Source organism: Myotis yumanensis, unplaced genomic scaffold, assembly GCF_028538775.1.
Source record: "Myotis yumanensis isolate MYYU_CA2020_CCGP unplaced genomic scaffold, mMyoYum1.0.hap1 SCAF_18, whole genome shotgun sequence".
Lineage (NCBI taxonomy): Eukaryota > Metazoa > Chordata > Mammalia > Chiroptera > Vespertilionidae > Myotis > Myotis yumanensis.
The window spans coordinates 17,037,831-17,062,623 of record NW_027223769.1 but is presented as its reverse complement, the minus strand read 5'-3'; positions in this window follow the sequence as shown (position 1 = coordinate 17,062,623).

The following is a 24,793-nucleotide window of genomic DNA, read 5'->3' as shown; positions in this document are numbered from 1 at the left end:
ACCCAAAGCAATATACAGATTCAATACAGTTCATATTACTAGTAAAATGTCAACAGCATATTTCACAGATCTAGAACAAATACTCTAAAAATTTATATGGAACCAAAAAAGACCACAAATAGCCACAGTAATGTTGAGAAAGAAGAACAAAGTTGGAGGGATCACAATGCCAGATATTAAGCTATACTATAAGGCCACTGTATCAGAATAGTCTGGTACTGGCACAAGAACGGTCATATAGATCAATGGAACAGAACAGAGACCCCAGAAACTAACCCAAGCCATTGTGCTCAATTAATATTTGACAAAGGAGGCAAGAGCATACAATAGTGTCAAGACAGTCTCTTTAATAAATGGTGTTGGAAAAATTGGACAAATACATGAAAAAAAAATGAAACTAGACCACCAACTTACACCATACACAAGAATAAACTCAAAATGGATAAAAGACTTAAATATAAGACGTGAAACCATAAAAATCCTAGAAGAAACCATAGGCAGCAAAATCTCAGACATCTCTTATTTCAATATGTTTATGGATACATCTGCTAGGGCCGTGGTCAGCAAACTGTGGCTCGTGAGCCACATGCGGCTCTTTGGCCCCTTGAGTGTGGCTCTTCCTAAGCCTTAGGAGTACCCTAATTAAGTTAATAACAATGTACCTACCTATACAGTTTAAGTTTAAAAAATTTGGCTCTCAAAAGAAATTTCAATTGTTGTACTGTTGATATTGGCTCTGTTGACTAATGAGTTTGCCGACCACTGTCTAGGGCAAAGGAAACTAAGGAGAAAATAAACAAATGGGACTACATCAAAATAGTAAGCTTTTGCACAGCAAAAGAAACCATTAACAAAATGAAAAGGGAGCCCACTGTATGTGAGAACATATTTGGCAACAATATATCTGATAAAGGGTTAATGTCCAAAATATATAAGGAACTCATACAACTTAACAAAAGGAAGACAAACAATCCAATTAAGAAAATGGGCAAAGGACCTAAATATATACTTCCCCAAGGGACATACAGATGGCCAAGAGACATGAAAAAATGTTCAAAGTCACTGATCATCAGAGAGATGCAAATTAAAATGACAGTGACATATCACCTCACACCTGTCAGAATGGCTACCATCAACAAATGAACAAATGAGAAGTGCTGGCAAGGATGTGGAGAAAAGGGAACCTTAGTACACTGCTAGTGGAAGTGCAGACTGGTGCAATCATTATGGAAAACAGTATGGAGTTGCCTCAAAAACTTAAATATTGTACTGCCATTTGACCCACTGATCCTACTTCTAGTAATATATCCTAAAAAACTGAAACACCAATCACAAAGAATGTATGTACCCCTATGTTCATAGCAGCACAATTTACAATAGCTAAAATTTGGAAACAGCCCAAGTGCCCACCACGGAATATTATGCAGCAGTGAAAAAGAAGGATCTCTTACCTTTTGGGACAGCATGGAGGGACCTGGAGAGTATTATGCTAAGCAAAATAAGTCAGAGAAAGACAAGTATCATATGATCTCACTGACATGTGGAATCTAATGAACAAAATAATCTGTTGAATAAGATAGATACAAAGACATAGAAGCATGGAACAGACTGTGGCATCTCAGAGGGGAGGTGGAGGTGGGTGGGTGGGAGGAAAGAGAAGAACCAAAGAACTTGTATACATATATGCATAACTCATGCACACAGACAATAGGGTGGCGAAGGCCTGGGGCAGGGGTCGTGGGAGGGCTAGAAAGGAGTCAGTGAGGGGAAAAAGAGGACATATGTTATACTTTCAACAATAAAGATTTAAAAAAAATCATAGGAACATAAAGAAATGGGACATAATTAAAAAAATAAAATGGCAATAAGTATGTACCTATCCATAACCAATTTAAATATAAATGGCTTAAATGCTCTAATCAAAAGACATAAGATAGCTATATAGGATAAGACCCATGTATATGCTGTCTTTAAGTGACCAACCTCACAACAAAAGATATACACAGATTAAAAGTAAAGGGGTGGAGAAAGATATTTCATGCAAATGGAAAGAAAAAAGAAGCTTGGGTAGCAATACTTATATCTGACAAAATAGACTTTAAAATCAAGGCAAGAGACAAAGAAGGACACTACATAATGATAAAGGGAGCAATCCAACAAGAGGATAATAACCCTGTATGTACCCAACATAAGAGCACCGACATATGTAAAGTGAATCTTGATGGACATAAAGTGAGAAATTGACAGAAATATGTCATAATAGAGGATTTTAACACCCCATTGACATTAATGGATAGATCTTCTAGACAGAAAATCAAGTAGATGGTGGCCTTAAATGGTACACTAGATCAAATGGTTTTAATTGATATATTTATACCAGTGATGGCAAACCTATGACACAGGTGTCAGAGGTGACACACGAACTCATTTTTTTTGGTTGATTTTTCTTTGTTAAATGGCATTTAAATATATAAAATAAATATCAAAAATATAAGTCTTTGTTTTACTATGGTTGCAAATATCAAAAAATTTCTATATGTGACAAGGCACCAGAGTTAAATTAGGGTTTTTCAAAATGCTGACACGTCGAGCTCAAAGGGTTCGCCATCACTGATTTAGACCATTTCACCCCAAAGCATTCAAAGGCCATGGAATGTTTATAGGATAGAACATAAAACAAGTCTCAACAACTTTAAGAAGATTGTTATATCAAGCATTTTCTACCATAATGCTATGAATCTTGAAATCAATCACAAGTAGAAAACTGGAAAACACACAAAGACATGGAGGCTAAATAACATTGCTAAGCAATGAATAGGCTAACAATGAGATCAAGAAAGAAATAAAAAAAGATACCTTGAAACAAATGAAAAAGAACAGCAACCCAAAATCTGTGGGACACAGGGAAAGCAGTCCTAAGGAGGAGATTCATAGCATTACAGGCCTATCTCAAGAAAGAAGAAAAAGCTCAAATAAATAATCTAACTTTACACTTAAAGGAAATTGAAAAAGAATAACAAACAAAGCCCAGAGTGAGTAGAAGTAAGGAAATAATAAAGATCAGAGCAGAAATGAATGAAAGAGTCTAAAAAAACCCACAACAATACAAAAGATCATTGAAACCAAGAGCTGATTCTTTGAAATGATAAACAAGGTTGACAAGCCTTTAATCAGACTCATCAAGAAAAAAAGAGAGGACCCAAATAAATAAAATCAGAAATGAAAGAGAAGAATTAACAATGTGACACCAAAGAAATACAAAGGATTGTAAGAAAATATTATGAACAACTATATGCCAACATATTGAACAATCTGCATGAAATGGACAAATTCCTAGAAACATACAATGCTCCAAAACTAAATCAGGAAGAATCAGAGAATGTGAATAGACAGATTACAAGTGAAATTGGAGCAATAATAATAATAATAATAATAAAACTCCCAACAAACAAAAGTCTTGGACTGGATGGCTTTACAGGTGAATTTTACCAAGCATTCAAAGAAGAAATAACACCTATCCTTCTCAAAATATTCCAAAAATTTCAAGAAGAGGGAGGACTCCCAAGCTCATTTTTTTAAGGCTAGCTATATCCTCATTCCAAAACTAGATAAGACACGACAAAGAAAATTATAGACCAATATCCCTGATGAACATAGATGCTAAAATACTCAGCAAAATATTAGTATACCCATTCCAGCAATACATTAAAAAGATCATACACCATGATCAAGTGGGATTTATTCTGGAAATGTAAGGTTGGTACAATCTCTGCAAAACAATAATCATGATATACCTACTTCATAAACAAAATGAAGAATAAAAACTACATGATTGTATCAATAGATGCAGAAAAAACATATGATAAAATCCAGCACCCATTTATGATACTTTCAGCAGAGTGGGAATAGAGGAAACATACTTCAATGTAATAAAGGCCATATATGACAAAACACAGCCAACATCATACTCAACGGGCAAACTACAAGCGTTCTCCCTAACATCGGAAAAAACAGGGATGTCCACTTTTACCACTCTTATTCAACATGGTACTGGAAGTCCTAGCTACAGTAGTCAGACAAGATGAAATAAAAGGCATCCTAACTGGAAAGGAAGAATTAAACTCATTATTTGCAGATGACATGATACTGTATATAGAGAACCCTAAAGACTCCACCAAAAAAACTATTAGAACTGATAAATGAATTCAGTAAAGTAACAGGATACAAAATAAATATCCAGAAATCAGTTGCATGTTTATATACCAATAATGAATATTAGAAAGGGAAACTAAAAAACAATCCTATTCACAATTGCTTCAAAAAGAATAAAATACCTAAGAATAAATTTAACCAAGGATATAAAAGACCTATACACAGATAATCATAAGACACTGGAGAAATAAATTAAAGAAGATACAAATAAGTGGAAGCATATACCGTGTTCATGAATAGGAAGAGTTAATAACATTAAAATGTCCATACTACCCAAAGCAATCTATAGATTCAATGCAATTCATATAGATACCAATGGTGTATTTTACAGAACTAGAACAAACATTAAAAAAATTTGTATGGAACCACAAAAGATCCAAAATAGCTACAGTGATCTTGAGAAAGAAGAACATGGAGGAATCATGCTACCTGATATGAAACTATACTACAAAGCCACAGTAATAAAAACAGCATGGTACTGGCATAAAAACAGAACATATAAATCAACGAAACAGACTATAGAGCCCAGAAATAAACCCACACCTTTATAGTCAATGTTTGACAAAGGAGCAAAAATATACAATGGGATACAGATAGTTTATTTAATAATACTGTTGAGGAAATTTGACATATATATATGCAAAATAATGAAATTGGACCACCTTCTTACACTGCACACAAGAATAAACTCAAAATGGATTAAAGACATAAATGTTAGACTTGAAACCATAAAAATCCTATAAGAAAAACAGTAAAATATCAGATATTTCTCATAGCAATATTTTTTCTGGTATAACTCCTTGGGCAAGGGAAACAAAAGAAAAATAAACAAATGGGACTTTTATCAAACTAAAACATTTCTGCATAGCAAAGAAAACGTCAAAAAAACGAAAAGGCAACACATCGAATGGGAGAACATATTCACCAATGATACATCTGGTAAGTGGTTAATATCCACCATTTATAAAGACTTATAAAACTCAACACTAAAACCCTAAACAATCTAATTAAAAAATAGGCAAAGGACCTGAATAGACGCACAGATGGCTAATAGACCTATAAAAAGATGCTCAACATCATTAATCATCAGAGAAATGAAATTAAAACCACAATGAGATATCATCTCACCCCTTTCAGAATGGCTATCATTAGTAAATCCACAACCAACAAGTGTTGGCAAGGATGTGGAGAAAATCCTCATGCACTGTTGGGAATGCAGCCATTGTGGAAAGCAGTATGGACTTTCCTCAAAAAAATAAAAAATGGGACTGCCTATGACCCAGTGATTCCACTTCTGGGAATTTATCCAAAGAAACTGGAGACACTAATTCAAAAGAATATATGCACCCCAATGTTCATTGCAGTGTTATTTAAAATGACCAAGATTTGGAAATTTGGAAGCAGCCCAAGTGTCCATCCATAGATGAGTGGATAAAACAGCTATGGTACATTTACACAATGGAATACTACTGGGCCACAAAATGAAAGAAAGTTTTACGTTTTGGGACAGCATGATGGACCTGGAGAACATTATTCTAAGTAAAATAAGCCAGTCAGAGAATGACAAGTACCATATGATTTTGTACATAAGTGGAATTTAATGAACAAACTGAACTAAAAAGCAAAATAGAGACAGACTCATAGAGAGCAGGTAGACAGCTCTGATGGGTGGGCATTGGGAAGGGGTGGAGGGATTGAGCAAAAAAGGAAAAAAAAAGAAAGAACTCATGGACATAGACAACAGTTCGGTGATTAATGTGGGTGGGAAACCTGGTGGGTATAAATGGAGGAAGGTATATGGGGGATAAAAAATGTATAGGCCTACTCTGTATCTCTGAGTCTGGATACCCCAAAGAGGATATTTTGAGGAATTATAAATACTCACAGTTATGTTTGGTGAGATTAAAATAATTCAATTCTAACTTCTTAGAAGGCCCAGACAAAGAAGCTCCTTTTTGCTCTGAAGAGGGAAGAATTTTTCACTTCCTAATATCAGGAAATGTTATAGCTTGCTTTGGAAGGTCTTGTGTTAATTCAGAAGCTATACTGTAGGAAACTCAGTTCTGTAGCTTCCCCTTTAGGTAGGTCTCACACCACTATACCGGACAATTAATGAATTAAACAGGTCTGATAAATTGCAACCTTATTCCACCAAGATGTATTTTTCCTGTGACTTGTACATCATGGTTGACTTTAGTTATTTCTTTCTCTAGATCAGTGATTTTTAACTCTTTTAAATCTTATGGCTCACATAAACCAATTACTAAAATTCTGCAGCACACACACAAATATATTTTTTGCCAATCTGACCAAAAAAAGGTATGCTATTAGAATTAGAATGCATATCTCCTACCTCTCAATTGATTGCTTTATAGTTACACCACATTGTCTATCCTGATATCCCTTAAACACAGTAAAATATTTCAATAGCATTACTTCTCATTAGAATTGATTAAATACTTTAGAAAAGAACACATTTAACAAGTATTATCTTAATCATTTTTGCAAGTGAGAGATGGTCGTGTAATAAATGCTTAATTTGGAATGAAATGAAAAATTAAATGTATGTGTGAGTATATTCAGGTAGTACATTATATAATAAATTACTTTTTATTACAGCCACAATTCCTAATTTGCATAAACAATTGATCACTTTAGTGGCTCATTAGATAAATTAAGCCCAACTAACCAATACAAACTTATTATAAATGCACATCTGGAATGTGATAATGTTACTGGAACTCATTGGAACTGAAGTTTCCAGTAAAGGGAACCCTTGATTTTTCAATAAAGAAGGAAATACCTATTATGGGTTCATGTAGATGATATGGATTTAGCAATGATTTGTTCTTCAATTATAATCACTTATTGCCTTTTAAAGAGAGATTTATGTCTTTGTAGCTCTCTATGAAGACATATTGCTATAGCAACAATGGCTAATCTTAGATATATGATACTGTCCACCAGTTAAATTGCTAATGTCAGCTCTATGCATTGAGCCATGTGAGTGAGTTAAGCTCTATTTCTATTTTTATTAGGTATATGTGGCAGACACTTAGGTTTCCTATTCCATTGTCATTATCACTAGCCTTTTCTCTTTTTCTCAAATATTGGGTGGCCATCCATGTGCTTTACAGGAAGTTGGGGTCCCCCTCAGCCTTGAGTGGAGGCAAATCTTGAACAGTCTAAACCAGTGGTTGGCAAACTCATTAGTCAACAGAGCCAAATATCAACAGTACAATGATTGAAATTTCTTTTGAGAGCCAAATTTTTTAAACTTAAAGTATATAGGTAGGTACATTGTTATTAACTTAATTAGGGTACTCCTAAGGCTTAGGAAGAGCCACACTCAAGGGGCCAAAGAGCTGCATGTGGCTCGCAAGTCACAGTTTGCCGACCACTGGTCTAAACCAGACATTGTAATTATGCTTGATTTAGAGTTGAGTATGTGACACCATTTTGGCCAATGGGAAGTGATAGAGTCTTTGGGAGTAAGGTGCTTCTGGGAAACATTTTTGTCTTGATTTTTGTCATCTTTGTACGGTGCCTGAAATTGCAGAAGCCATCTTAGGGCCTTAAGGAGGACCAGCCTCAGAAGACAAGCCAACATGTTTACATTGGTAGAGTGCACAGATAGAAAGGACTGAGTCCTTCTTGATGTCAGTGAATTACCAAGTGAACTTACCCTAGACCTCTTGTTTTGTGATATAATAAAAACATTATTTAAGCCAATTTTACTTGGCCTTCCCCTATTTTCAGTATGTTGATACAATATAAAAGCATGCAATTATAATTCAGGTTTCTTTGTACTTTTTTATTGTAGTTGCCAGAATGAGCTCAAGTCTGAAAATTGCTCAGTAGGACCAGGCATGGGCCTCTTCTCTTGTGGTTCCACTTGCCAATGGCCACTATCTTCATAATTGTAAGTATTTAAACTTATATTAAGCAGTGATATTTATACCTTAAATTAGTACTTTAGATATAATCATGTAACTATTAAATTATAAAATTATTAATCATTTAGGGTCTGTTGTTGCAGTTTCTTTTTCCTCTCGTAAGCTCCTTGGGTACCATCATTCTGGGGCACAGTACACTTAAGGAGGCCAACCTGAATGGGGAATTACCTCAGCCAGTACAAAGAATGCTGTAGACCAAGCATGTCAAACTCAAAGGCTAACACGGGCCAAATAAACAAGATTCAAGTTTATGTGGGCTGCAAAAAAACAAAAGCTTCAATTTTTATAGAAACATAAGTTTATTTCAATAGAGACATGCTGAATACAACGGGCTGAAATAAATGAGTAATCATTAACATAAAATAATAGGACATTTGAATAAAAATTAATATTTTTTTTCTTGAACATTAACTTACCAGGCACTGAATAACTGCACAAATTAATAAACATAACACAAATAAACCTATTTTTCTTGTTCTCCAAAAGCAAAATATTTCCTGTTGTGCACACCAAACAAGTGAGTCCAAGACTAATGACGTGGCAATTGGCTGCTCAAATATTTGCTGCTAGTATTAGTGGAGAGAAATGGTGTGCTTTCACGTAAGGCATGTAAGGAAAATAAATGCAACATGATTATAGTAATCAGTCATTAGTGAAGGTTGTACTTCGTTATTAATTATGTATAACAGGATATTATAAAAATTAAGTTACGAAATTTTTATTAAAACTTTTCTTACATACTGTTATATTGGCTGGGCCACAAAAATATTTGTTGTGGGCTGCAGGTAGCCCGTGGGCTGCGAGTTTGACATGCTTGCTGTAGACCAGTGATGGCGAACCTATGACACACGTGTCAGAGGTGACACACGAACTCATTTTTTTGGTTGATTTTTTTTTGTTAAATGGCATTTAAATATATAAAATAAATATCAAAAATAGAAATCTTTGTTTTACTATGGTTGCAAATGTCAAAAAATTTCTATATGTGACATGTGTTATGGTTTTTCAAAATGCTGACACGCTGAGCTCAAAAGGTTCGCCATCACTGCTGTAGACCATTTGTTACATTATCACAGCCATCTCCTTTGAGCTGACGTACTGTTTTCCTAACAAAAATGCATAATTTTGGTATCTTAAAATTAACTTTTCTCCTTTTTTTAAAGTCATGAGCATAGAATCATGCAATAGCAGTTGTAGATTAGGAAGACTGAACATATGTGAATTGGAATTAGTGTTGTGATAATGAGACAAAAAATTAATTTGACATATTTAAGATATATTTAATCTTTCTGCTGGATGATCACTAGACATAGATATTGATTGATTCATGTAAATCACCAAGGTTACAGTTTATAAGAGCCTTATAAAATAAATGATATTGGATAATGATCAAGTCTATAAGGATGTTTTACAACCTTTAGAAAATCTTCATTAATTATTTTCACTCCCGAATAAGTTGCTCCATTTTGGCTGCCAATCCTTTACACATCCTTACCATGCATAATTACTGACAGAATAGTATTCCCCATTACTATGTGAATAACTCTTGTGGTTTCATCAAGAGATTTGTCATCAGACCAATTACGGTCCAAACCATCAGATCTTAGTTAAGGGTGACACTATGCCGTCAGGTATTTCTGTCAGTCATTTGGCAAAACAAACTGTCAGTGAACTGAACAGATAGGGCTTCTTCAAAGAGACCCTTAGAAAAGTCCCTATGTGAGGCCTGAGCGGTTGGGCATTGCTGTATAGTGATTTTTTCTTCTCTTGGTAATAGAGAGACTAATAGATTGTGATCATTGTTTTTAGCCAAAGCACAAAACCCTATTTTCTTTTTTTGGTAGACAGGCTACTATATATTTACATTGGGAAAGAAGACAAGAAATATCTACATAAAGCTTAAGAAATGCTTATTTAATGCCTGTTAATTTAGAACGCCTGCCCGCCAGCACATTTTAGTAGGTATGTCTATAGAGAGAGATTGGGAAGAAACTTGTTGTTTACTGTTCCGTATAAGGCAAAACAGGTGTCACTGACTATTACTATGGGCTTTTAATTTTTGCCCATAGACAAATAATACCGTTTTCTGAACTCTGCCTGCTTGCTGGGAAACCTTCCTCCAACCCAGTCCCTGCAGAAACTCTCACCTTTCTGTAGGGATGACACTCCTTTCCACTCTCCATTTCACTTCCTAATTGAGCAATACCAGTTTTGAATGATAAACATTCTTCCCCTTAGGCATAATGCTGGAAACGGTATGAATAATATTGAGCTACTGCTTGGCATTGCATTTGATAGGAAATAAAAAGGGTGTGAGGTTCTTTTATGAATCTCTATCTTCTGGCACCCTGTAATTTTTTCCACATTATGATACAAAGAATTGAAGTATAGTTTATGCAGGAGATCAGAGGCATCCCTGATTTTTGAGAATCCTGTGACAGGACATAAAAGTTGCATCCATGAGGTCCACAGTCTCAGATTAGTGCCGGATCACTAGCTCCTTTGGAGAGTAAGAATGTGGATATTTGTGAGGGCCAAGAGTTTTATGTCGCTATAGGAGGGAGGCTGGACTCTATAAACTTGACTGCTTTGATGCATTTACACGATAGTCTTTTGAAAATTTTAGTATGACTCGTGTACTAAAGGGTGCTAACAAAACTGGTGTGTGTGTGTGTGTGTGTGTGTGTGTGTGTGTGTGAGAGAGAGAGAGAGAGAGAGAGAGAGAAAGAGAGAGAGAAATGTCCCAGGGCAAAACTGTCAAATTCTGTATTTAACTTGAGTAAGGTTGGTGAAATTCCAATGTAGTGACACATACAGCCCCATCTAATTATATAATCGAATTATATAATAGATTGTATTTGTTTTCACATTTCAGAGTATTCTTACACATTTTACAAGTGTTTTTGTTCAGTGTCTGCCATATATTGTAATCTGTTTGCATGAATGAATCTTCTGTAGTCATATTCTTTTGTATTCTTGCACATGACACACACTGTGAACTGTAGGGATTCAGCAAGTCCTGATAACTTGGAGTTTTAACTAGTAGATAAAATAGTTCTTTAAAGGTTACCAAAAACTTTAGCAACTAACAGCAGGAGCAGTTTTAAAGCTCTTTTCTTAAGGAATACATTTAGGGAAGGATGTAAGCATTTCAGTTGTCTTGGTATTTTTTATATGATTTCCATTTCTTACTTTTTTTTAAAAATCCTCACCTGAGGAGAGGATATATTTATTGACTTTAGAGAGAGAGGAAGGAAGGGAAGAAGAGAAGGTGGGAAGGGAGGGATGGAGGAATGGAAGGAGGGAGGGAGGGAGGGAGGGAGAGAGAGAAAGAGAGAGAGAGAGAGAGAGAGACATCGATGTGAGAGAGAAACATTGATTGGTTGCCTCCCATATGCACCCTGACTGTGCCGTGACCAGTAATTGAACCAGAAACCTTTTGGTGTAAGAAATGATGCTCCAACTAACTGAGCCACCTGGCTAGGGTGATTTCCACTTCTTAAAGAAGTAATGATAGACATAATTTAAGCACTTTCACTGCTGTCATCATCTGATCTATTAAACATAGAATTTGTTCAGTATGCACTTTTTCAAGGTACATTCCTTTTGACCATACTTACTTCCTTATTATTATTTATTTATTTATTTTTAGCATATTTTCATTGTTAATTCAAATGCCGGTTTTCCTGCCCAGTCAAGTTAGATATAAAGTACTGGAGGGAGGATGGGTCTTTGGGGGTTTCAAGACTTCTCTTTCCCTTTGGGTCATTTGATCCTTTATTTACCTTCTATCTCTAGAGTGCACACACTTGACTTAAAAGTACCATTTAATGACAATCATGAGGCCCATAGTCTCAGAGATAATGCAGGGATAAGGCTGCAGCTGAAGGAAGAAGCAAAAATGGATAGGTCTGCTGTGGTTAATGAAGATCACAGATGGAAATACTTATTTTCCCTGTGGACTTACTGGGATTTTAGAATTGGTGCTATTAATCAATCTATCCTAAAACAGAAATGTTGCTAATATGTAATATAGAGTATCAGTGGAATAGAAAACAAACCTTTAACTAAGTCTGATTATTTTTGAAGTTGGAAAATGTTGCCAGCCTGTTTTTGATGTAATTGAAAATGTTTAGTAGCTTTCCTGAAGACTTGATTAATATATCAAAATCAAAAAAGGCAATTTTGAGTTTAATTTTGTTTGTTTACTGTGTAATACAGGATTGTTGGCTTTGAAAATTCTGCCATGCAGGGTGAAAAATGACTGTCAGTGTGAAACAAAGTGGTCTATTGAAAAGAACATTGTGTCTAATAGGGGACAGCTGATATCAGCCCAATGAATGATATCCGAAATTACAGTATTTTAATTAGTCTGATTGGTTCCTATGGGCAAAAGAAATAGTCCAGATTTGGCCAAGAATGGTGGTGGTAGTGTCTTGTGACCCACCCATCGCTTGGTGTAAGAACCATAAGGTGAGGAGTTGGTGGGGAGGCACTCTGGTTTAGGCTGGAAGAACCAGGATAGTTTGTAACCTTGATAAGTTGCATAAACTGGAGCATCCTGGCAGGGGTGGAGGTGAGGTCATGAGGGAAGTTTTGGCATAACTTCTGTCAGAGGGTCTGGAATTTTATTATGCTTTAAGAAGCTTTTCTAAGAGCTTCCTAATTTTCTAAATTCGAATGAGCTGAAATAGGTAGTTATAGTTTGGTACTCAGCCTTTGGAGGAAGAGGCCATAGTTCAAGAAAACTTACTGTGCTAGAAAAAAATAAACGAGTGAAATTTAAACAAGTTTCTATTTATTTTGTTAAAACATGATTACTCAAAGAGAGAAAAATACCTGCCCTACAGTAATTTTACATTTTCCTTTTCCCAGGAGAGTCCCAATTTCAAAAAAATTTTCCCATTATTTTAATCATTGACATCTTCCAGAAACTCAGTATTTTAATAGCTAGACTGTCTTCAAACCCAGTAGCAATACACAAATCTATAATAGGACCACAGATTTGATTTAGGGTTCAGAAAATAAGGTCACTGTATGTAGAAGGAGGTTGATTGAAAAACAACAACACAAAATCAATCTAATTTCCCACTCCTTTAGGTAGTGTTGGGGAGTACTCACTCCTTTGTCCTGCTCCACTATACCAACTGTAGGGCCTCAGTTCCCCTGCCAGGAACTGGAACTCCTTGGACGCCGGGCATTAGAAGATGGAGAAGCCATGAGAAGCTGTGGGTATATAAGAGGGTCTTTATTGTAGTCCAAGTAGCCATTGCTAATAAGGCAGTCCACAAAACAGTACTTGCTAATGCAGTAGCAAACACAAAGCAGCCCTTGCTAATACAGTAGCAAACACAGGAGCCTTTACTAACAAGCAGCCTCACATAATAGCAGCCTCTCACTGGCTGGTCAGTAACACTCTTTGTACTAACTTAGACAAAAGAGGCTTCGTGCCAGATAGTGACCTCAGTCTTTCGGGTTATAGAAGGGCACGCCTGCACAGTGTATAGCTTGCTATGTCCTTGCTTTTGCACCTGCATGTAGCAAATTAGCCTTGAACATCCTGATTAGGATTCCCATGCTTAGAGTAGCCTTGGACATCTGGTGTCCACTGACTGATTAGGGTTCCTGCAGGTAGATATTAAAGTGTCTGTGCAGGTTGCCATGCAGCCTCTACTTGAGTATCTCCCCTGATAGATTGAGAGCTCATAGCTCAGAAGGATCTTAATCAGTAAACTTTGTATTTTCAGCTGTGCCTATTTCCTATAGTCTCATTCATGAGGAGCAACACAGAATGTCCTCTTGTTTTGTTGTGATGGTCCTTCAGATATGCAAATGGTTATTTTACCCCCTGAATCTCTTTTCTCTCAGGCCAACCTTCACCGAGCCCTTTAATCATCTATATATATAAAACACTAATATGCTAGGTGTCCAACCATCAACCGGTCGCTATGACATGCACTGACCACCAGGGGGCAGACGCTCAATGCAGGAGCTGCCAAGCTGCAGTGACATGGCAGCAGTGGTTCTCAAGTGATGCACCCCGAAAGCAGAGAGGAATGAGCCTGATTCCTGCGGGCTGCGCAATTCCACCTTCGGCCGTGGGTTATGTTGTTGCTGGGGCATTGTTGGCCCTGAATCTGGTTTACTGCACACTTGCATTTGCATTCCACACCCTGTTGACAGCAACTTTGCAGAGTACCCTCTTACACTCTGGGACTCCTTAGGGGATGTCGGAGAGCTGGTTTTGGCCTTGTCCCTGCAGGCCAGGCCCAGGGACCCCAACTATTGAAGGAACCCCACTCATTCTGAAGGAGCCCTTTGAGCCATGGCACCACCCCAGGTGCGGCCGGCCATGGAGGGACTATGGGAGGTTGGTTCCAGGGCATGTCCGGCCTGTCTGGCCCAGTCCCCCCACCGCCACAGGCCACCTTCTAATTAATTTCCTTTCAATGTGCACGAATCTGTGCACTGGGACACTAGTTTTGTTTATAACAAGATTTTCATCATTCTAGAGGTCTTGACACTCTATTTTGGTTGTGGTTTTCCTGGTCTAGCTTCTTCAGAATTGAGTTGGATCCCCCCTTCTTTTCAAAGTCTCTCATAATATAATTCAATATTGTTTTAGTTAATTTTTAAAATATATTTTTTTAAAATATATTTTATTGATTTTTTACAGAGAAGAAGGGAGAGAGATAGAGAGTTGGAAACATCGATGAGAGAGAAACATCGATCAGCTGTCTCCTGATATTTTATTGATTTTTTACAGAGAGAAAGGGAGAGAGATAGAGAGTTAGAAACATTGATGAGAGAGAAACATGGATCAGCTGCCTCCTGCACATCTCCTACTGGGGATGTGCCCACAACCCAGGTACATGCCCTTGACCGGAATCGAACCTGGGACCTTTCAGTCCGCAGGCCGACGCTCTATCCACTGAGCAAACCGGTTTCGGCTAACAGCACATCTTAATGTTGGGTCATACTGAACTTGTGGTCAATTGGTGCCATGTGGCCTATTTAAATAAATGACTATTTCCCCCCTCCACCTGCCATATACTTGTGAATTTAATTCTTAAAATTGGCATATGGCACTTTACTTTTATACTTACTATATATGTTTTTGAATTCTGACCTGCCATGCAAATCTGGCAAACTCTTATATATAAAATCTTGATTTTTTCATCTAATGTACTGGCTTTTTTGTCAGCAGAAACTTTAAGTAGGTTTTGCCTTAAGTGCTATAAGTGTTATCACAGTATTGTAAAAAAACCCCAAAAACCAAAAACCAAAACCAAAAACACCTGCATTTTGCAGTGAGACAGATCTTATTTGTGTGTGTGTGTGTGTGTGTGTGTGTGTGTGTGTGTGGTTTTTTTTTTTTTAAAGAAATTTTGTATGCAATCTTCAGTTTTTTTTTAAAATATAATTTTATTGATTTTAGAGAGGGAAGAGAGAGATAGAAACATCAATGATATGAGAGAATCATTGATCAGCTGCCTTCTGCATACCCGCTACTGGGGGGTCGAGCCCACAACCGGAGCATTTGCCCTTGACTGGAATTGAACCTGGGACCCTTCAGTCCATAGGCTGATGCTCTATCCACTGAGCCTAACCAGCTAGGGCCAGATCTTGTTTTTTCATTCCAGCTTCATGTACCCACTATCTGATGTTGGCATGTTATTTAAACTCCCAAGCCCAGCTTGCTCATAATGAAAATGAAGATAATAATTTCTACCTTTTAGGTTTGTTGTGAGCATTAACAATAATATAAGTGCCTATTGCATAGTAGGGGATGGTGGTGGTAATAATAATAATAATAATAATAAATGTTTTATTGACATGGACTCAGAATAAATTCTCTTATTTTATTTCTCCTTATCTGGGTCAGAGTTAATACTTTGGATAGGGTCAAGGACAGAGTCATGTAGTCTTTAGTGACCATTCTCCAGGTTGACATATATTAATTAGACAAATATTACTGAGCGATAAATATTTATTGAGCACAACTATGTTTTAGTACTATTCTAGTGATTAGGGTCATAGTGGTAAAAGAGATAGCAAAGTCTCTGCCCTCATGCAGTGGACATTCAAATGTGCAGGGTTACTGTATTGTATGGCATAGGGACATCATTCACATAAAATTTCTTGGCTCTGAAAGAGGAGACATACATACAGACAGGCAGAGAGGCAGAGAGGTAGACATATACATCTCATAGTGCATATAATGCAAAATCAGATAGTGGAAAGGGCTAGAATATATAATATCAGATATTACATGATACTAGAGTACCGGTGCACGAAATTTGTGAACTTAGGGTGGGTGGGTCCCTCATCCCAGCCTGTGCCCTCTCCCAGTCTGAGATCCCTCAAAGGATGTCTGACTGCCACGGTGGCAAGAGAGGCTCCCGCCACTGCTGCTGTGCTTGCCAGCCGTGAGCCCAGCTTCTGGCCGAGTGCACTGACCACCAGGGGGCAGCCCCTGGTGGTCAGTGCGCATCATAGTAACCGGTCGTTCCACCCTTTGGTTGATTTGCATATTAGCCTTTTATTATATAGGATTAGAGGCCCGGTGCATGAAATTCGTGCATGGGTACGGTCCCTAGGCCTGGCCTGTGATCAGGGCCATCTTCCCGGCTGCTGTCCCTGGCCCTGCCACCACCCATTCCCTGTTCCTTGTTTGCCATCGGGCAATCGGAGCCTGCCAGCGAGGGGGAGGGACCAAGAGGTTGGCTGTTCCCACCTGCTCACCAGTCCTGCCCCCTGCCACAACCCACCCCTGGTAACCCGTTTGCCATTGGGTGATTGGAGCCTGCCAGCTGGGGGAAAGGACCGAGAAGTTGACCGTTCTTGCCTGCTTGCCATCCTCACCCCCCGCTGCGGGTTTCTCTCTGTGTGTGAGGCTACTGGCGGGGCAGGGGCCTTGGCCTGGTGTTGTCCCACATCCGCCACCACCCATCCCCAGTTCCCCATTCCCAATCGGGCGATCAGAGCCTGCTGGCCAGGGGGAGGGACCAACAGGTTGGCTGGCAGGCCCCTATTGGGTGATTGGGGCCGGTGGGCTGGGGGTAGCTCCTGCGTTGAGCGTCTGCCCCCTGGTTGTCAGTGTGCATCATAGCGACCGGTCATTAGGCCATTTGGTCGATTTCCATGTTACTCTTTTATTATTTAGGAGGATTGGATAAAGACAGGAACTATGTAGAAAATGGTGATGGAAGGAGACTTGACTTGGGGTGGTGAACACACATATAATACATACAGTTGATATATTATAGAATTGTACACCTGGAACCTATATAGTTTTATTAGCCAATATCAACCCAATAAATTCAATGAAAAGAAAGAAAAATTATAAGACACACAACAAAGCAGGTATTCAGAGTATGATGGGGGCAAATGCTATCATATATCAGATGGTTAGAGAAGATCTCTCCAAGGAAGTAACAATAAGGAAAGTCCTAATGACTTACACAGATCTGAAGGGAAAAATTATAGTCAAAAGGATATTGATTTACAAATCAAAGTATTTTTGGTATGAATGGTTAACAAGGCATTTATTCCCTTAAAACACTGTCTTACACCCAGTCCCAAGAATGTTAAGCGAGTTTGTAAATATGCTTGCCCTAACTAATATACTAATAAACCACAGATGGATCTGAGGTTGTTTGGGAGCTTTGAGGAGTTACAGGATTTGTATTCCCTTGTCATAAGGAGGTTTCTCTCTGAGCAAATGTGCAACTTCATGGAGTGTAAAACAAAGGGGACCTCATCAGCCAGCTATATTGTCTGAATCAACCCTGGTGACCCATGGGGTGACAGGAGCCTCAGCCATGTTGCCCTCATATCCCTCACTGTGTGCACGGTGTCCTCACTTTCACCAGTTCTTAAACCTATGAAAAAGAGTAATCACACTTCCTAGTGATCACTATTTCATTTAGTAAGGGTGCAGTTTTGAAATCAAGTTTATTGATTTGTAGATCATGGAATACATTCCCCACACCCATGTTAAAAAATTGGAGTACTATCTTTCTAGCATCATTGTCCCAGTATCTTTTCTATTCTCTACGATCCCGTAAAGCAGTGGTTCTCAATCTTCCTAATGCCGTGACCCTTTAATACAGTTCCTCATGTTGTGGTGATCCCCAACCATAAAATTATTTTTGTTGCTACTTCATAACTGTAATTTTGCTACTGTTATGAATCGTAATGTAAATATCTGATATGCAGGATGTATTTTCATTGTTACAAATTGAACATAATTAAAGCATAGTAATTAATCACAAAAACAATATGTAATTATATATGTGTTTTCCAATGGTCTTAGGCGACCCCTGTGAAAGGGTTGTTCGACCCCCAAAGGGGCCTCGACCCACAGGTTGAGAACCGCTGCCTTAAAGGTTACTGACAGTAACTCTTAGATTACATCTGCAAAGTCTCTCCATACTCTGGGATATAATTTGTTTAGGCCTGGAGACTTAAACTCATTTAAAACGGTGAGATGGTCTCCTGCTATCACCTTACTTATCTCACTTCAATTCCTTCTAAACTACATTTATTCAATACTTCTGAGTGTAAAGATCATTCTCCTTGATAAGGAAGATAGAAATACAACAGAAGTTGAGATATGACTTTCTTTTTGTTATTTGTTAATGTTATATCATCTGCTCCAAGAAGTGAGCATGCTTTTTAGGTTCATCTTTTTCACTTTGATTGTAGCTGATAAGGTAGGTAGGTGTGTGTGTGTGTGTGTGTGTGTGTGTGAGAGTTTGTGAATGAAAAGCTTAAGCATATTTCACTACAACACATTGAGGGATTAACTAACCCTCCTATCATGTCCTTTCAGTTCAATACTCCCAGGCACATTCTTCTTTGTTTTAACAGTTATGAGTGAGGGTCTGCAACCACACAGTCCAAGGGAACATCCTGGCTGTTCCACTTTTTATAGCATTGACACCATGGACAGGTTAGTTAACCTCTCTGAACCTCAATTGCCTCATCTGTAAAATGGAGATAACAATGCTTACTTCCTGGTATTTGAAAGTAAATGATTTAATGTGCATAAAGTTCTTGGAGTAGTGTCTGGCACATAGTAGGTACTTATCACCACCACCATCATTTCTAAATTATTCCTATCATCTTTCAAGTACATTTTAAAAGTCTGACCTCATCAGAGAGCTTCCAGGTCAGCCATAATTTGTCTTGTTTAGGATAGGTTCAATCTAACTGTTTGTATCTTGTATCTCTGTGAATCCTGTCCCAAATAGTGAGAATTGATATAAATAATGATGACATGAGGCTTTTAAAGATCACAAATCATCAAAGAGATTCAATTACATTTAGTGTGCTCATGGCTACAGGAAAGTAAATGGATACATTTTAACAAAGACTCTCATTTGAGTCTGGTTTGAAATGTAAAAAAGGACTTTCTTCTTAATCAGTATACTCCTTTCCAACTCTTCTGGCTTAGTTTTAGTGCTAAAGAAAAACTTGTCTTGGTACCAGATGAGGCCAAACAGATGTATGACACCTCATGGGAATCCTAAAATATTGTTTCACAATAGTATGAAAAGGTAAATGTGTAAATATCAGAAGAAACCAGAGCCTATCATATCTTTGGATCATATTAGGGCTGTTGGTGAAACCTTTGATATAATTTGATTGGTGCTATATGTAAGGATTCTCCATCCCGCTCCCTTTATGTTTCCATGATAGATTTTCTTTGGCATACCAATGATCATATTTTTGGCTTTCTCTGATTGAAGAGAGGACAAAATCACTTAACTCGGACCGTTCTTTCATGAAGTTCTTCTTTCTATAGGATACAGACACATTGGAAATTTACAGAAGCATTTACTCACTGCCTGGGTGGGGAAGGTTCTATCGTAGTGATGCCAGTGATTGGCAGGTAAATCTGCCTAATTGAGAAGCAGTATTAGTAAGTCCATTTGTTCCCAAGGCTTGAGTCAAATTCTCAAATCAGTTTTATCAATAATAATAATGTAGCTCATGTTTTGATCTTTATTTTTATGCCTCTTGTGTCTTGTTTCTCATTTGATTCTTAACTTGAGAAGGAGAGAGAGGGATATTATTTATTGATCCTCTCATACTTCAAACGATGCAAATAATAAGAGTGAAGGTAAGTAATATTTTTTAGCTTCTTTCTTTACATATAATCAAGACAGTCTGTAGGCATCCTGTGTAAAAATTACCCTATCAACTTCCTCCTGGGAAAACCTGCCCTTATTTCTACCTTTCGTCAGAGTCAAATAAACAAATAAATCTAGAAACCTGTGATGAAAAAGGGGCTGTTGCTAGCACCTCAACAGAGGGAAAAGCTACATTATGTGATTGGAAAATGACTTTCAGGTTAGGGTGGTAGGCTATTATTATTATTTTTTTTTAAAGAATAGGAAGTAGAGGAGTATCACTGTCCTGGGAAAAATGAAAAGTTGGATCAGGATCAAAAGCAGAGGTCATGCAAATGCACAGAAACTAAGACTGTAAATTTCTTAAAGTTATTGTCTTGTACAACAATCTGTGCAATGCTTAGATACATTTTTGGTCTCCCCTTAACAAGTGCATACCAAGCTTAATTCTTGCTAAGCTGGAGAGAACTAAAGAGTAGACTGGAGAGTGGAAAGAAAGTAAAAGGTGGCCTGGATGTACAGGAGATGGGATGTGGATACAAAGAACCAAAGAAGTAGGACCAGATTTAAAAACTGGTTAATGAATATGATTTGAGCAGATTGACCAGAAGAGAAGACCCTGGATGTGCTTAGGCAGGACCTACTAGGAGTGGAAGGAAATGAACAGAGGAAAAATTGGTGTTCTGAAGGTGAAGAACCAAGGAGAACGCTGGTGAACCACAAAGTTAATGCCAGAAGAAGGTGAAGATAGTGTTCTTTGGGATTTGGATAGGAGATTGATTTTCTCTGGGGCCAGATACCAGAGTTGAATCTAAATCCAAAATGAAATATTTATTGGTCAGTTGTTATAGGCTTGCCACTCTACTGGGCACTGGTGAAAGAACAATGAGCCAACATGACCTAACTCTTACTCTTGTGAGGCTTACAATCTAGTGGGAGGTAGGGCCAATTAAAAAGAAAAAGTTGCAAGTGCTGCATGGTACAGGGTGTCATGGCAACACAGAGGCTGTACCTGACCTAGTACATGGGAGATACGTTAAGGAAATTTTTCTGGAGGAGGTTCCATCTAAACTGAGATCTAAAGAACAAGTCAGAATTAGGCAATCAAGGAAGAGTTTTACAGGCAGAGTGAGTAGAATGTGGCAAGGTCTGGTGAAATATAAGTAACCACTTCGGTGTTAGGCATTCAGAAACCTGCAAGTGGGTCAGTACCATACTCTAGGCACCTTTTATAGGTAGTCACTTTGAGGTTTGAGTCTGCAGAAAAAATGAAAATGGGCCTTGACAAGGTCACTAGGTGGAGAATGTCTTTTGGTGGCTGTTCCTTGGGGTACAAAGGATATAGCAATAAAAAGTGGCATTGAGGCGGTTTCCAGATGAGTGGAGTGGGTGTTGTGACGTTATCTGGATGCTGAGGCATTGGGTAGTGGGAAAGCATGCTGCTAAGTCCAGAAGAAAAGAATAATACTGCATAGTGAAGTGAACCTTGTAGATGACCAAGGGGGGGAAAAGACAATTTAGTTTCATATGTTACATTTTAATAATAGTCATTTGTAACTGCATAATGAAATTTGTGAACAAAAGTTCATTTCCAGAAGAATAATCTCTAACTGATATGCAATGCCTCAGTAGGATTTGGCCAGGTTTTAATTTTAGTTTGAATAAATAATGCAAGATACTAGGCTGGGTGAGATAAAAGAAAATCTCTGTACTTTCATCTCTCCATGATGGAAATAATAACTACTTTATTTCAAAACAAGTTTCCAATTAGTCTCTGTGAAATATTATTATCCCCCTTTCCCAGATACTGTAGCTCATTTTGAAACTTAATTTTGATAATATATAAGCATTTCTGAAACTTACTCTACAGTAATGACAGTTATATTTGGAGGGAGGAATGCTATTAGACTGTAACTATATTATTTGGTACCCTTCTAAGTAATAGTAACAATAATAAAAGAAAATTAAAATATAATCTCATTTCATGTCTGTTCATGACCGGGCATGGACTTATCTTCACCCTAGAACAGCGGTTCTCAACCTGTGGGTTGTGACCCCTTTGGGCGTCGAATGACCCTTTCACAGGGGTCGCCTAAGACCATCGGAAAACACATATATAATTACATGTTGTTTTTGTGATTAATCACTATGCTTTAATTATGTTCAATTTGTAATAATGAAATTGGGGGTCACCACAACATGAGGAACTGTATTAAAGGGTCGCGGCATTAGGAAGGTTCAGAACCACTGCCCTAGAGTATAGGCCACTTCCTCCAAAAGTTGTTCAATGGACTTTTTTTTCAAGACTAGTTATGCTTCACTTAGGTTATATATCGTCTTGTCCCATTTAAAGAGGTGATATTATTTAAGTAATTAATATACTCCTTCAGTAAACACAATTGAGCCCCAACTTTGTTCCAAACCCTGGGCCAGATGCTGAGGCTTATGTGGTGAATCAGGCAGATGTGATTTTTCCCTTTGAGGCACATACAGATACTTGAGAAATTCTGAGGGCACTTTGTAGGAGAGGTTCTTCCACCCAAGTTTCCCCCTAGATTCTACAGAAATAAAATAACACATTTTAATTTAAGTCAGGACCTGACCATTATCTGTGAATCATTCCAGATGGATAAACTGAGGCACAGTTATTCCGGCTCAAACCATTATTAATAAAGTGGTGATTTCAGTTGAAAGGTTGGTCCCGAGATGCATCCTTTATTCCCAAGGCCCCACAAGCTCACTTTCCCACAACTGCAATGCACTGTGCTGTTTTTCTTCCTTCAACGCAGAAAGGCAGACTGGTGATGCTATTTTTCAGATGAAGAAAATAAGGCAGGGGAGTTTACCCAAGGCTCCTCACTTTATGGAGGAGCTAGAGTCACAACTCTTACCCTTTGAGTTTCCAGGCTGTTGCCTAGCTACCAAACCTCCTTGTATCTTCCACTGTACAGCAGCCAAGCAGACACTTAATAATCATAATTGATTTTGCTGGCTAAAAGGGGAGAGCTCAGAGTGATTCTAGGGAGTTTGTTTCCACATACCAATGACTTTTACTCTTCCTGTGGTCGATAACCTATACCCATTTTTTTTAGATAGCATCCCTGTCTTGGTCCTCCATGAAGCTTTCTTATCTACATTGATGGTTTCTCTTTTCTCTGTTTCTCGATTATTCTTTCTGGGGAATCTAGTTGCTGTTTACAGGTATTGTACATTAAAAAACAACAACAGTGTTTGTCCTGGGTTTCTTAGAGAAGAGTCTCACTAGAGCATTTTTAAGAAATAGAAAGCAATTCAGTGAAAATTAAATAAATTCTACCAGAAAGTAACATTTCTCCTTCTTAACATATTAGTTCTATCAATTAATTGATTAATGATGTAAAAATATTTGAACACCTATTACTTCCAGATACTAGTGGAAATAAAAAGATAAATTTGTGCCTGGCTGGTGTGGCTCAGCGGTTAAGGGTTGATCTAGAAACCAAGAGGTCACTGGTTCCATTCCTGGTCAGGGAACATGCCTGGATTGTGGGCTTGATACCCAGTAGGGGTGTGCAGGAGGAAGCTGATTGATGATGTTTTTCTCTCATCTGTGTTTCTATCTCTCTAACCCTCTTCCTCTCTCTCTAAAGATCAATGAAAATAAGATAAATTTGTTTAACCTTTCAATTATAATTTATTGAGTTCCTGGCACATTCCAGATACCATACTGATGCTGGGACTCTATAGTTTTCCTCATGTTGCTTATAGTTCAGTGGGAGTTGGACAATCTGAAATGATCACACAAGCAGACAACTTCTGATGAATAAATAGAGGGAACTAGGTAAAGAGGAAGGGAAATAGCATTCTAGGCAGAGAAAACCAGCATATTCAAAGTTCCTGTGGTGGGTGGGAGCATTGAGAATCAAGGGGCTATAAGACTAGTGTGGTTTGAATGAAGTTAGAAGATGAGGGGAAGCTGGAGAGGAACCTGGAAAGAAGAGAAGAGGACCAAGGCCAGACCATGCTCAGTGTCAGATGCCTATATAGCACCACCCCACAGTTTCAGTTTGATTCCAGCTAAAGTTATGGTGGATAGTGCCATACCAGCTCCCACTGATTCTGGTGCTCACCTCTTCCAACGTGTGCCTGGGCTTCTGTGGTCCCCAGGCCTGGGGCCCTTGCTGTAGATTACTGGCTGTCCCACATGAGCAACACAGAAGTGCCAGGGAATTACCACCCACAGGACATCTCTCAACCATTGGCAGATGAAAGTCAATAAGTGAATGCTTCTCCCCTTTGTCTCTTGGGGAGAATCTTGAAATGCATTCCCCACAGTCCTTCAGAAGTTCCCCAAGGGATTGATCACAATTGCTCACAGTGGTGGGCAACTTGCTTATTCATTTCCTCTTTCCCTGTTTCACTCACTTTCCCTATTCCATGACTCCTGCTCTGTGGGTCACTTCCCAAATGAAACTATGTACAGGCAAGCTTTTGTGTCCTGCTGTT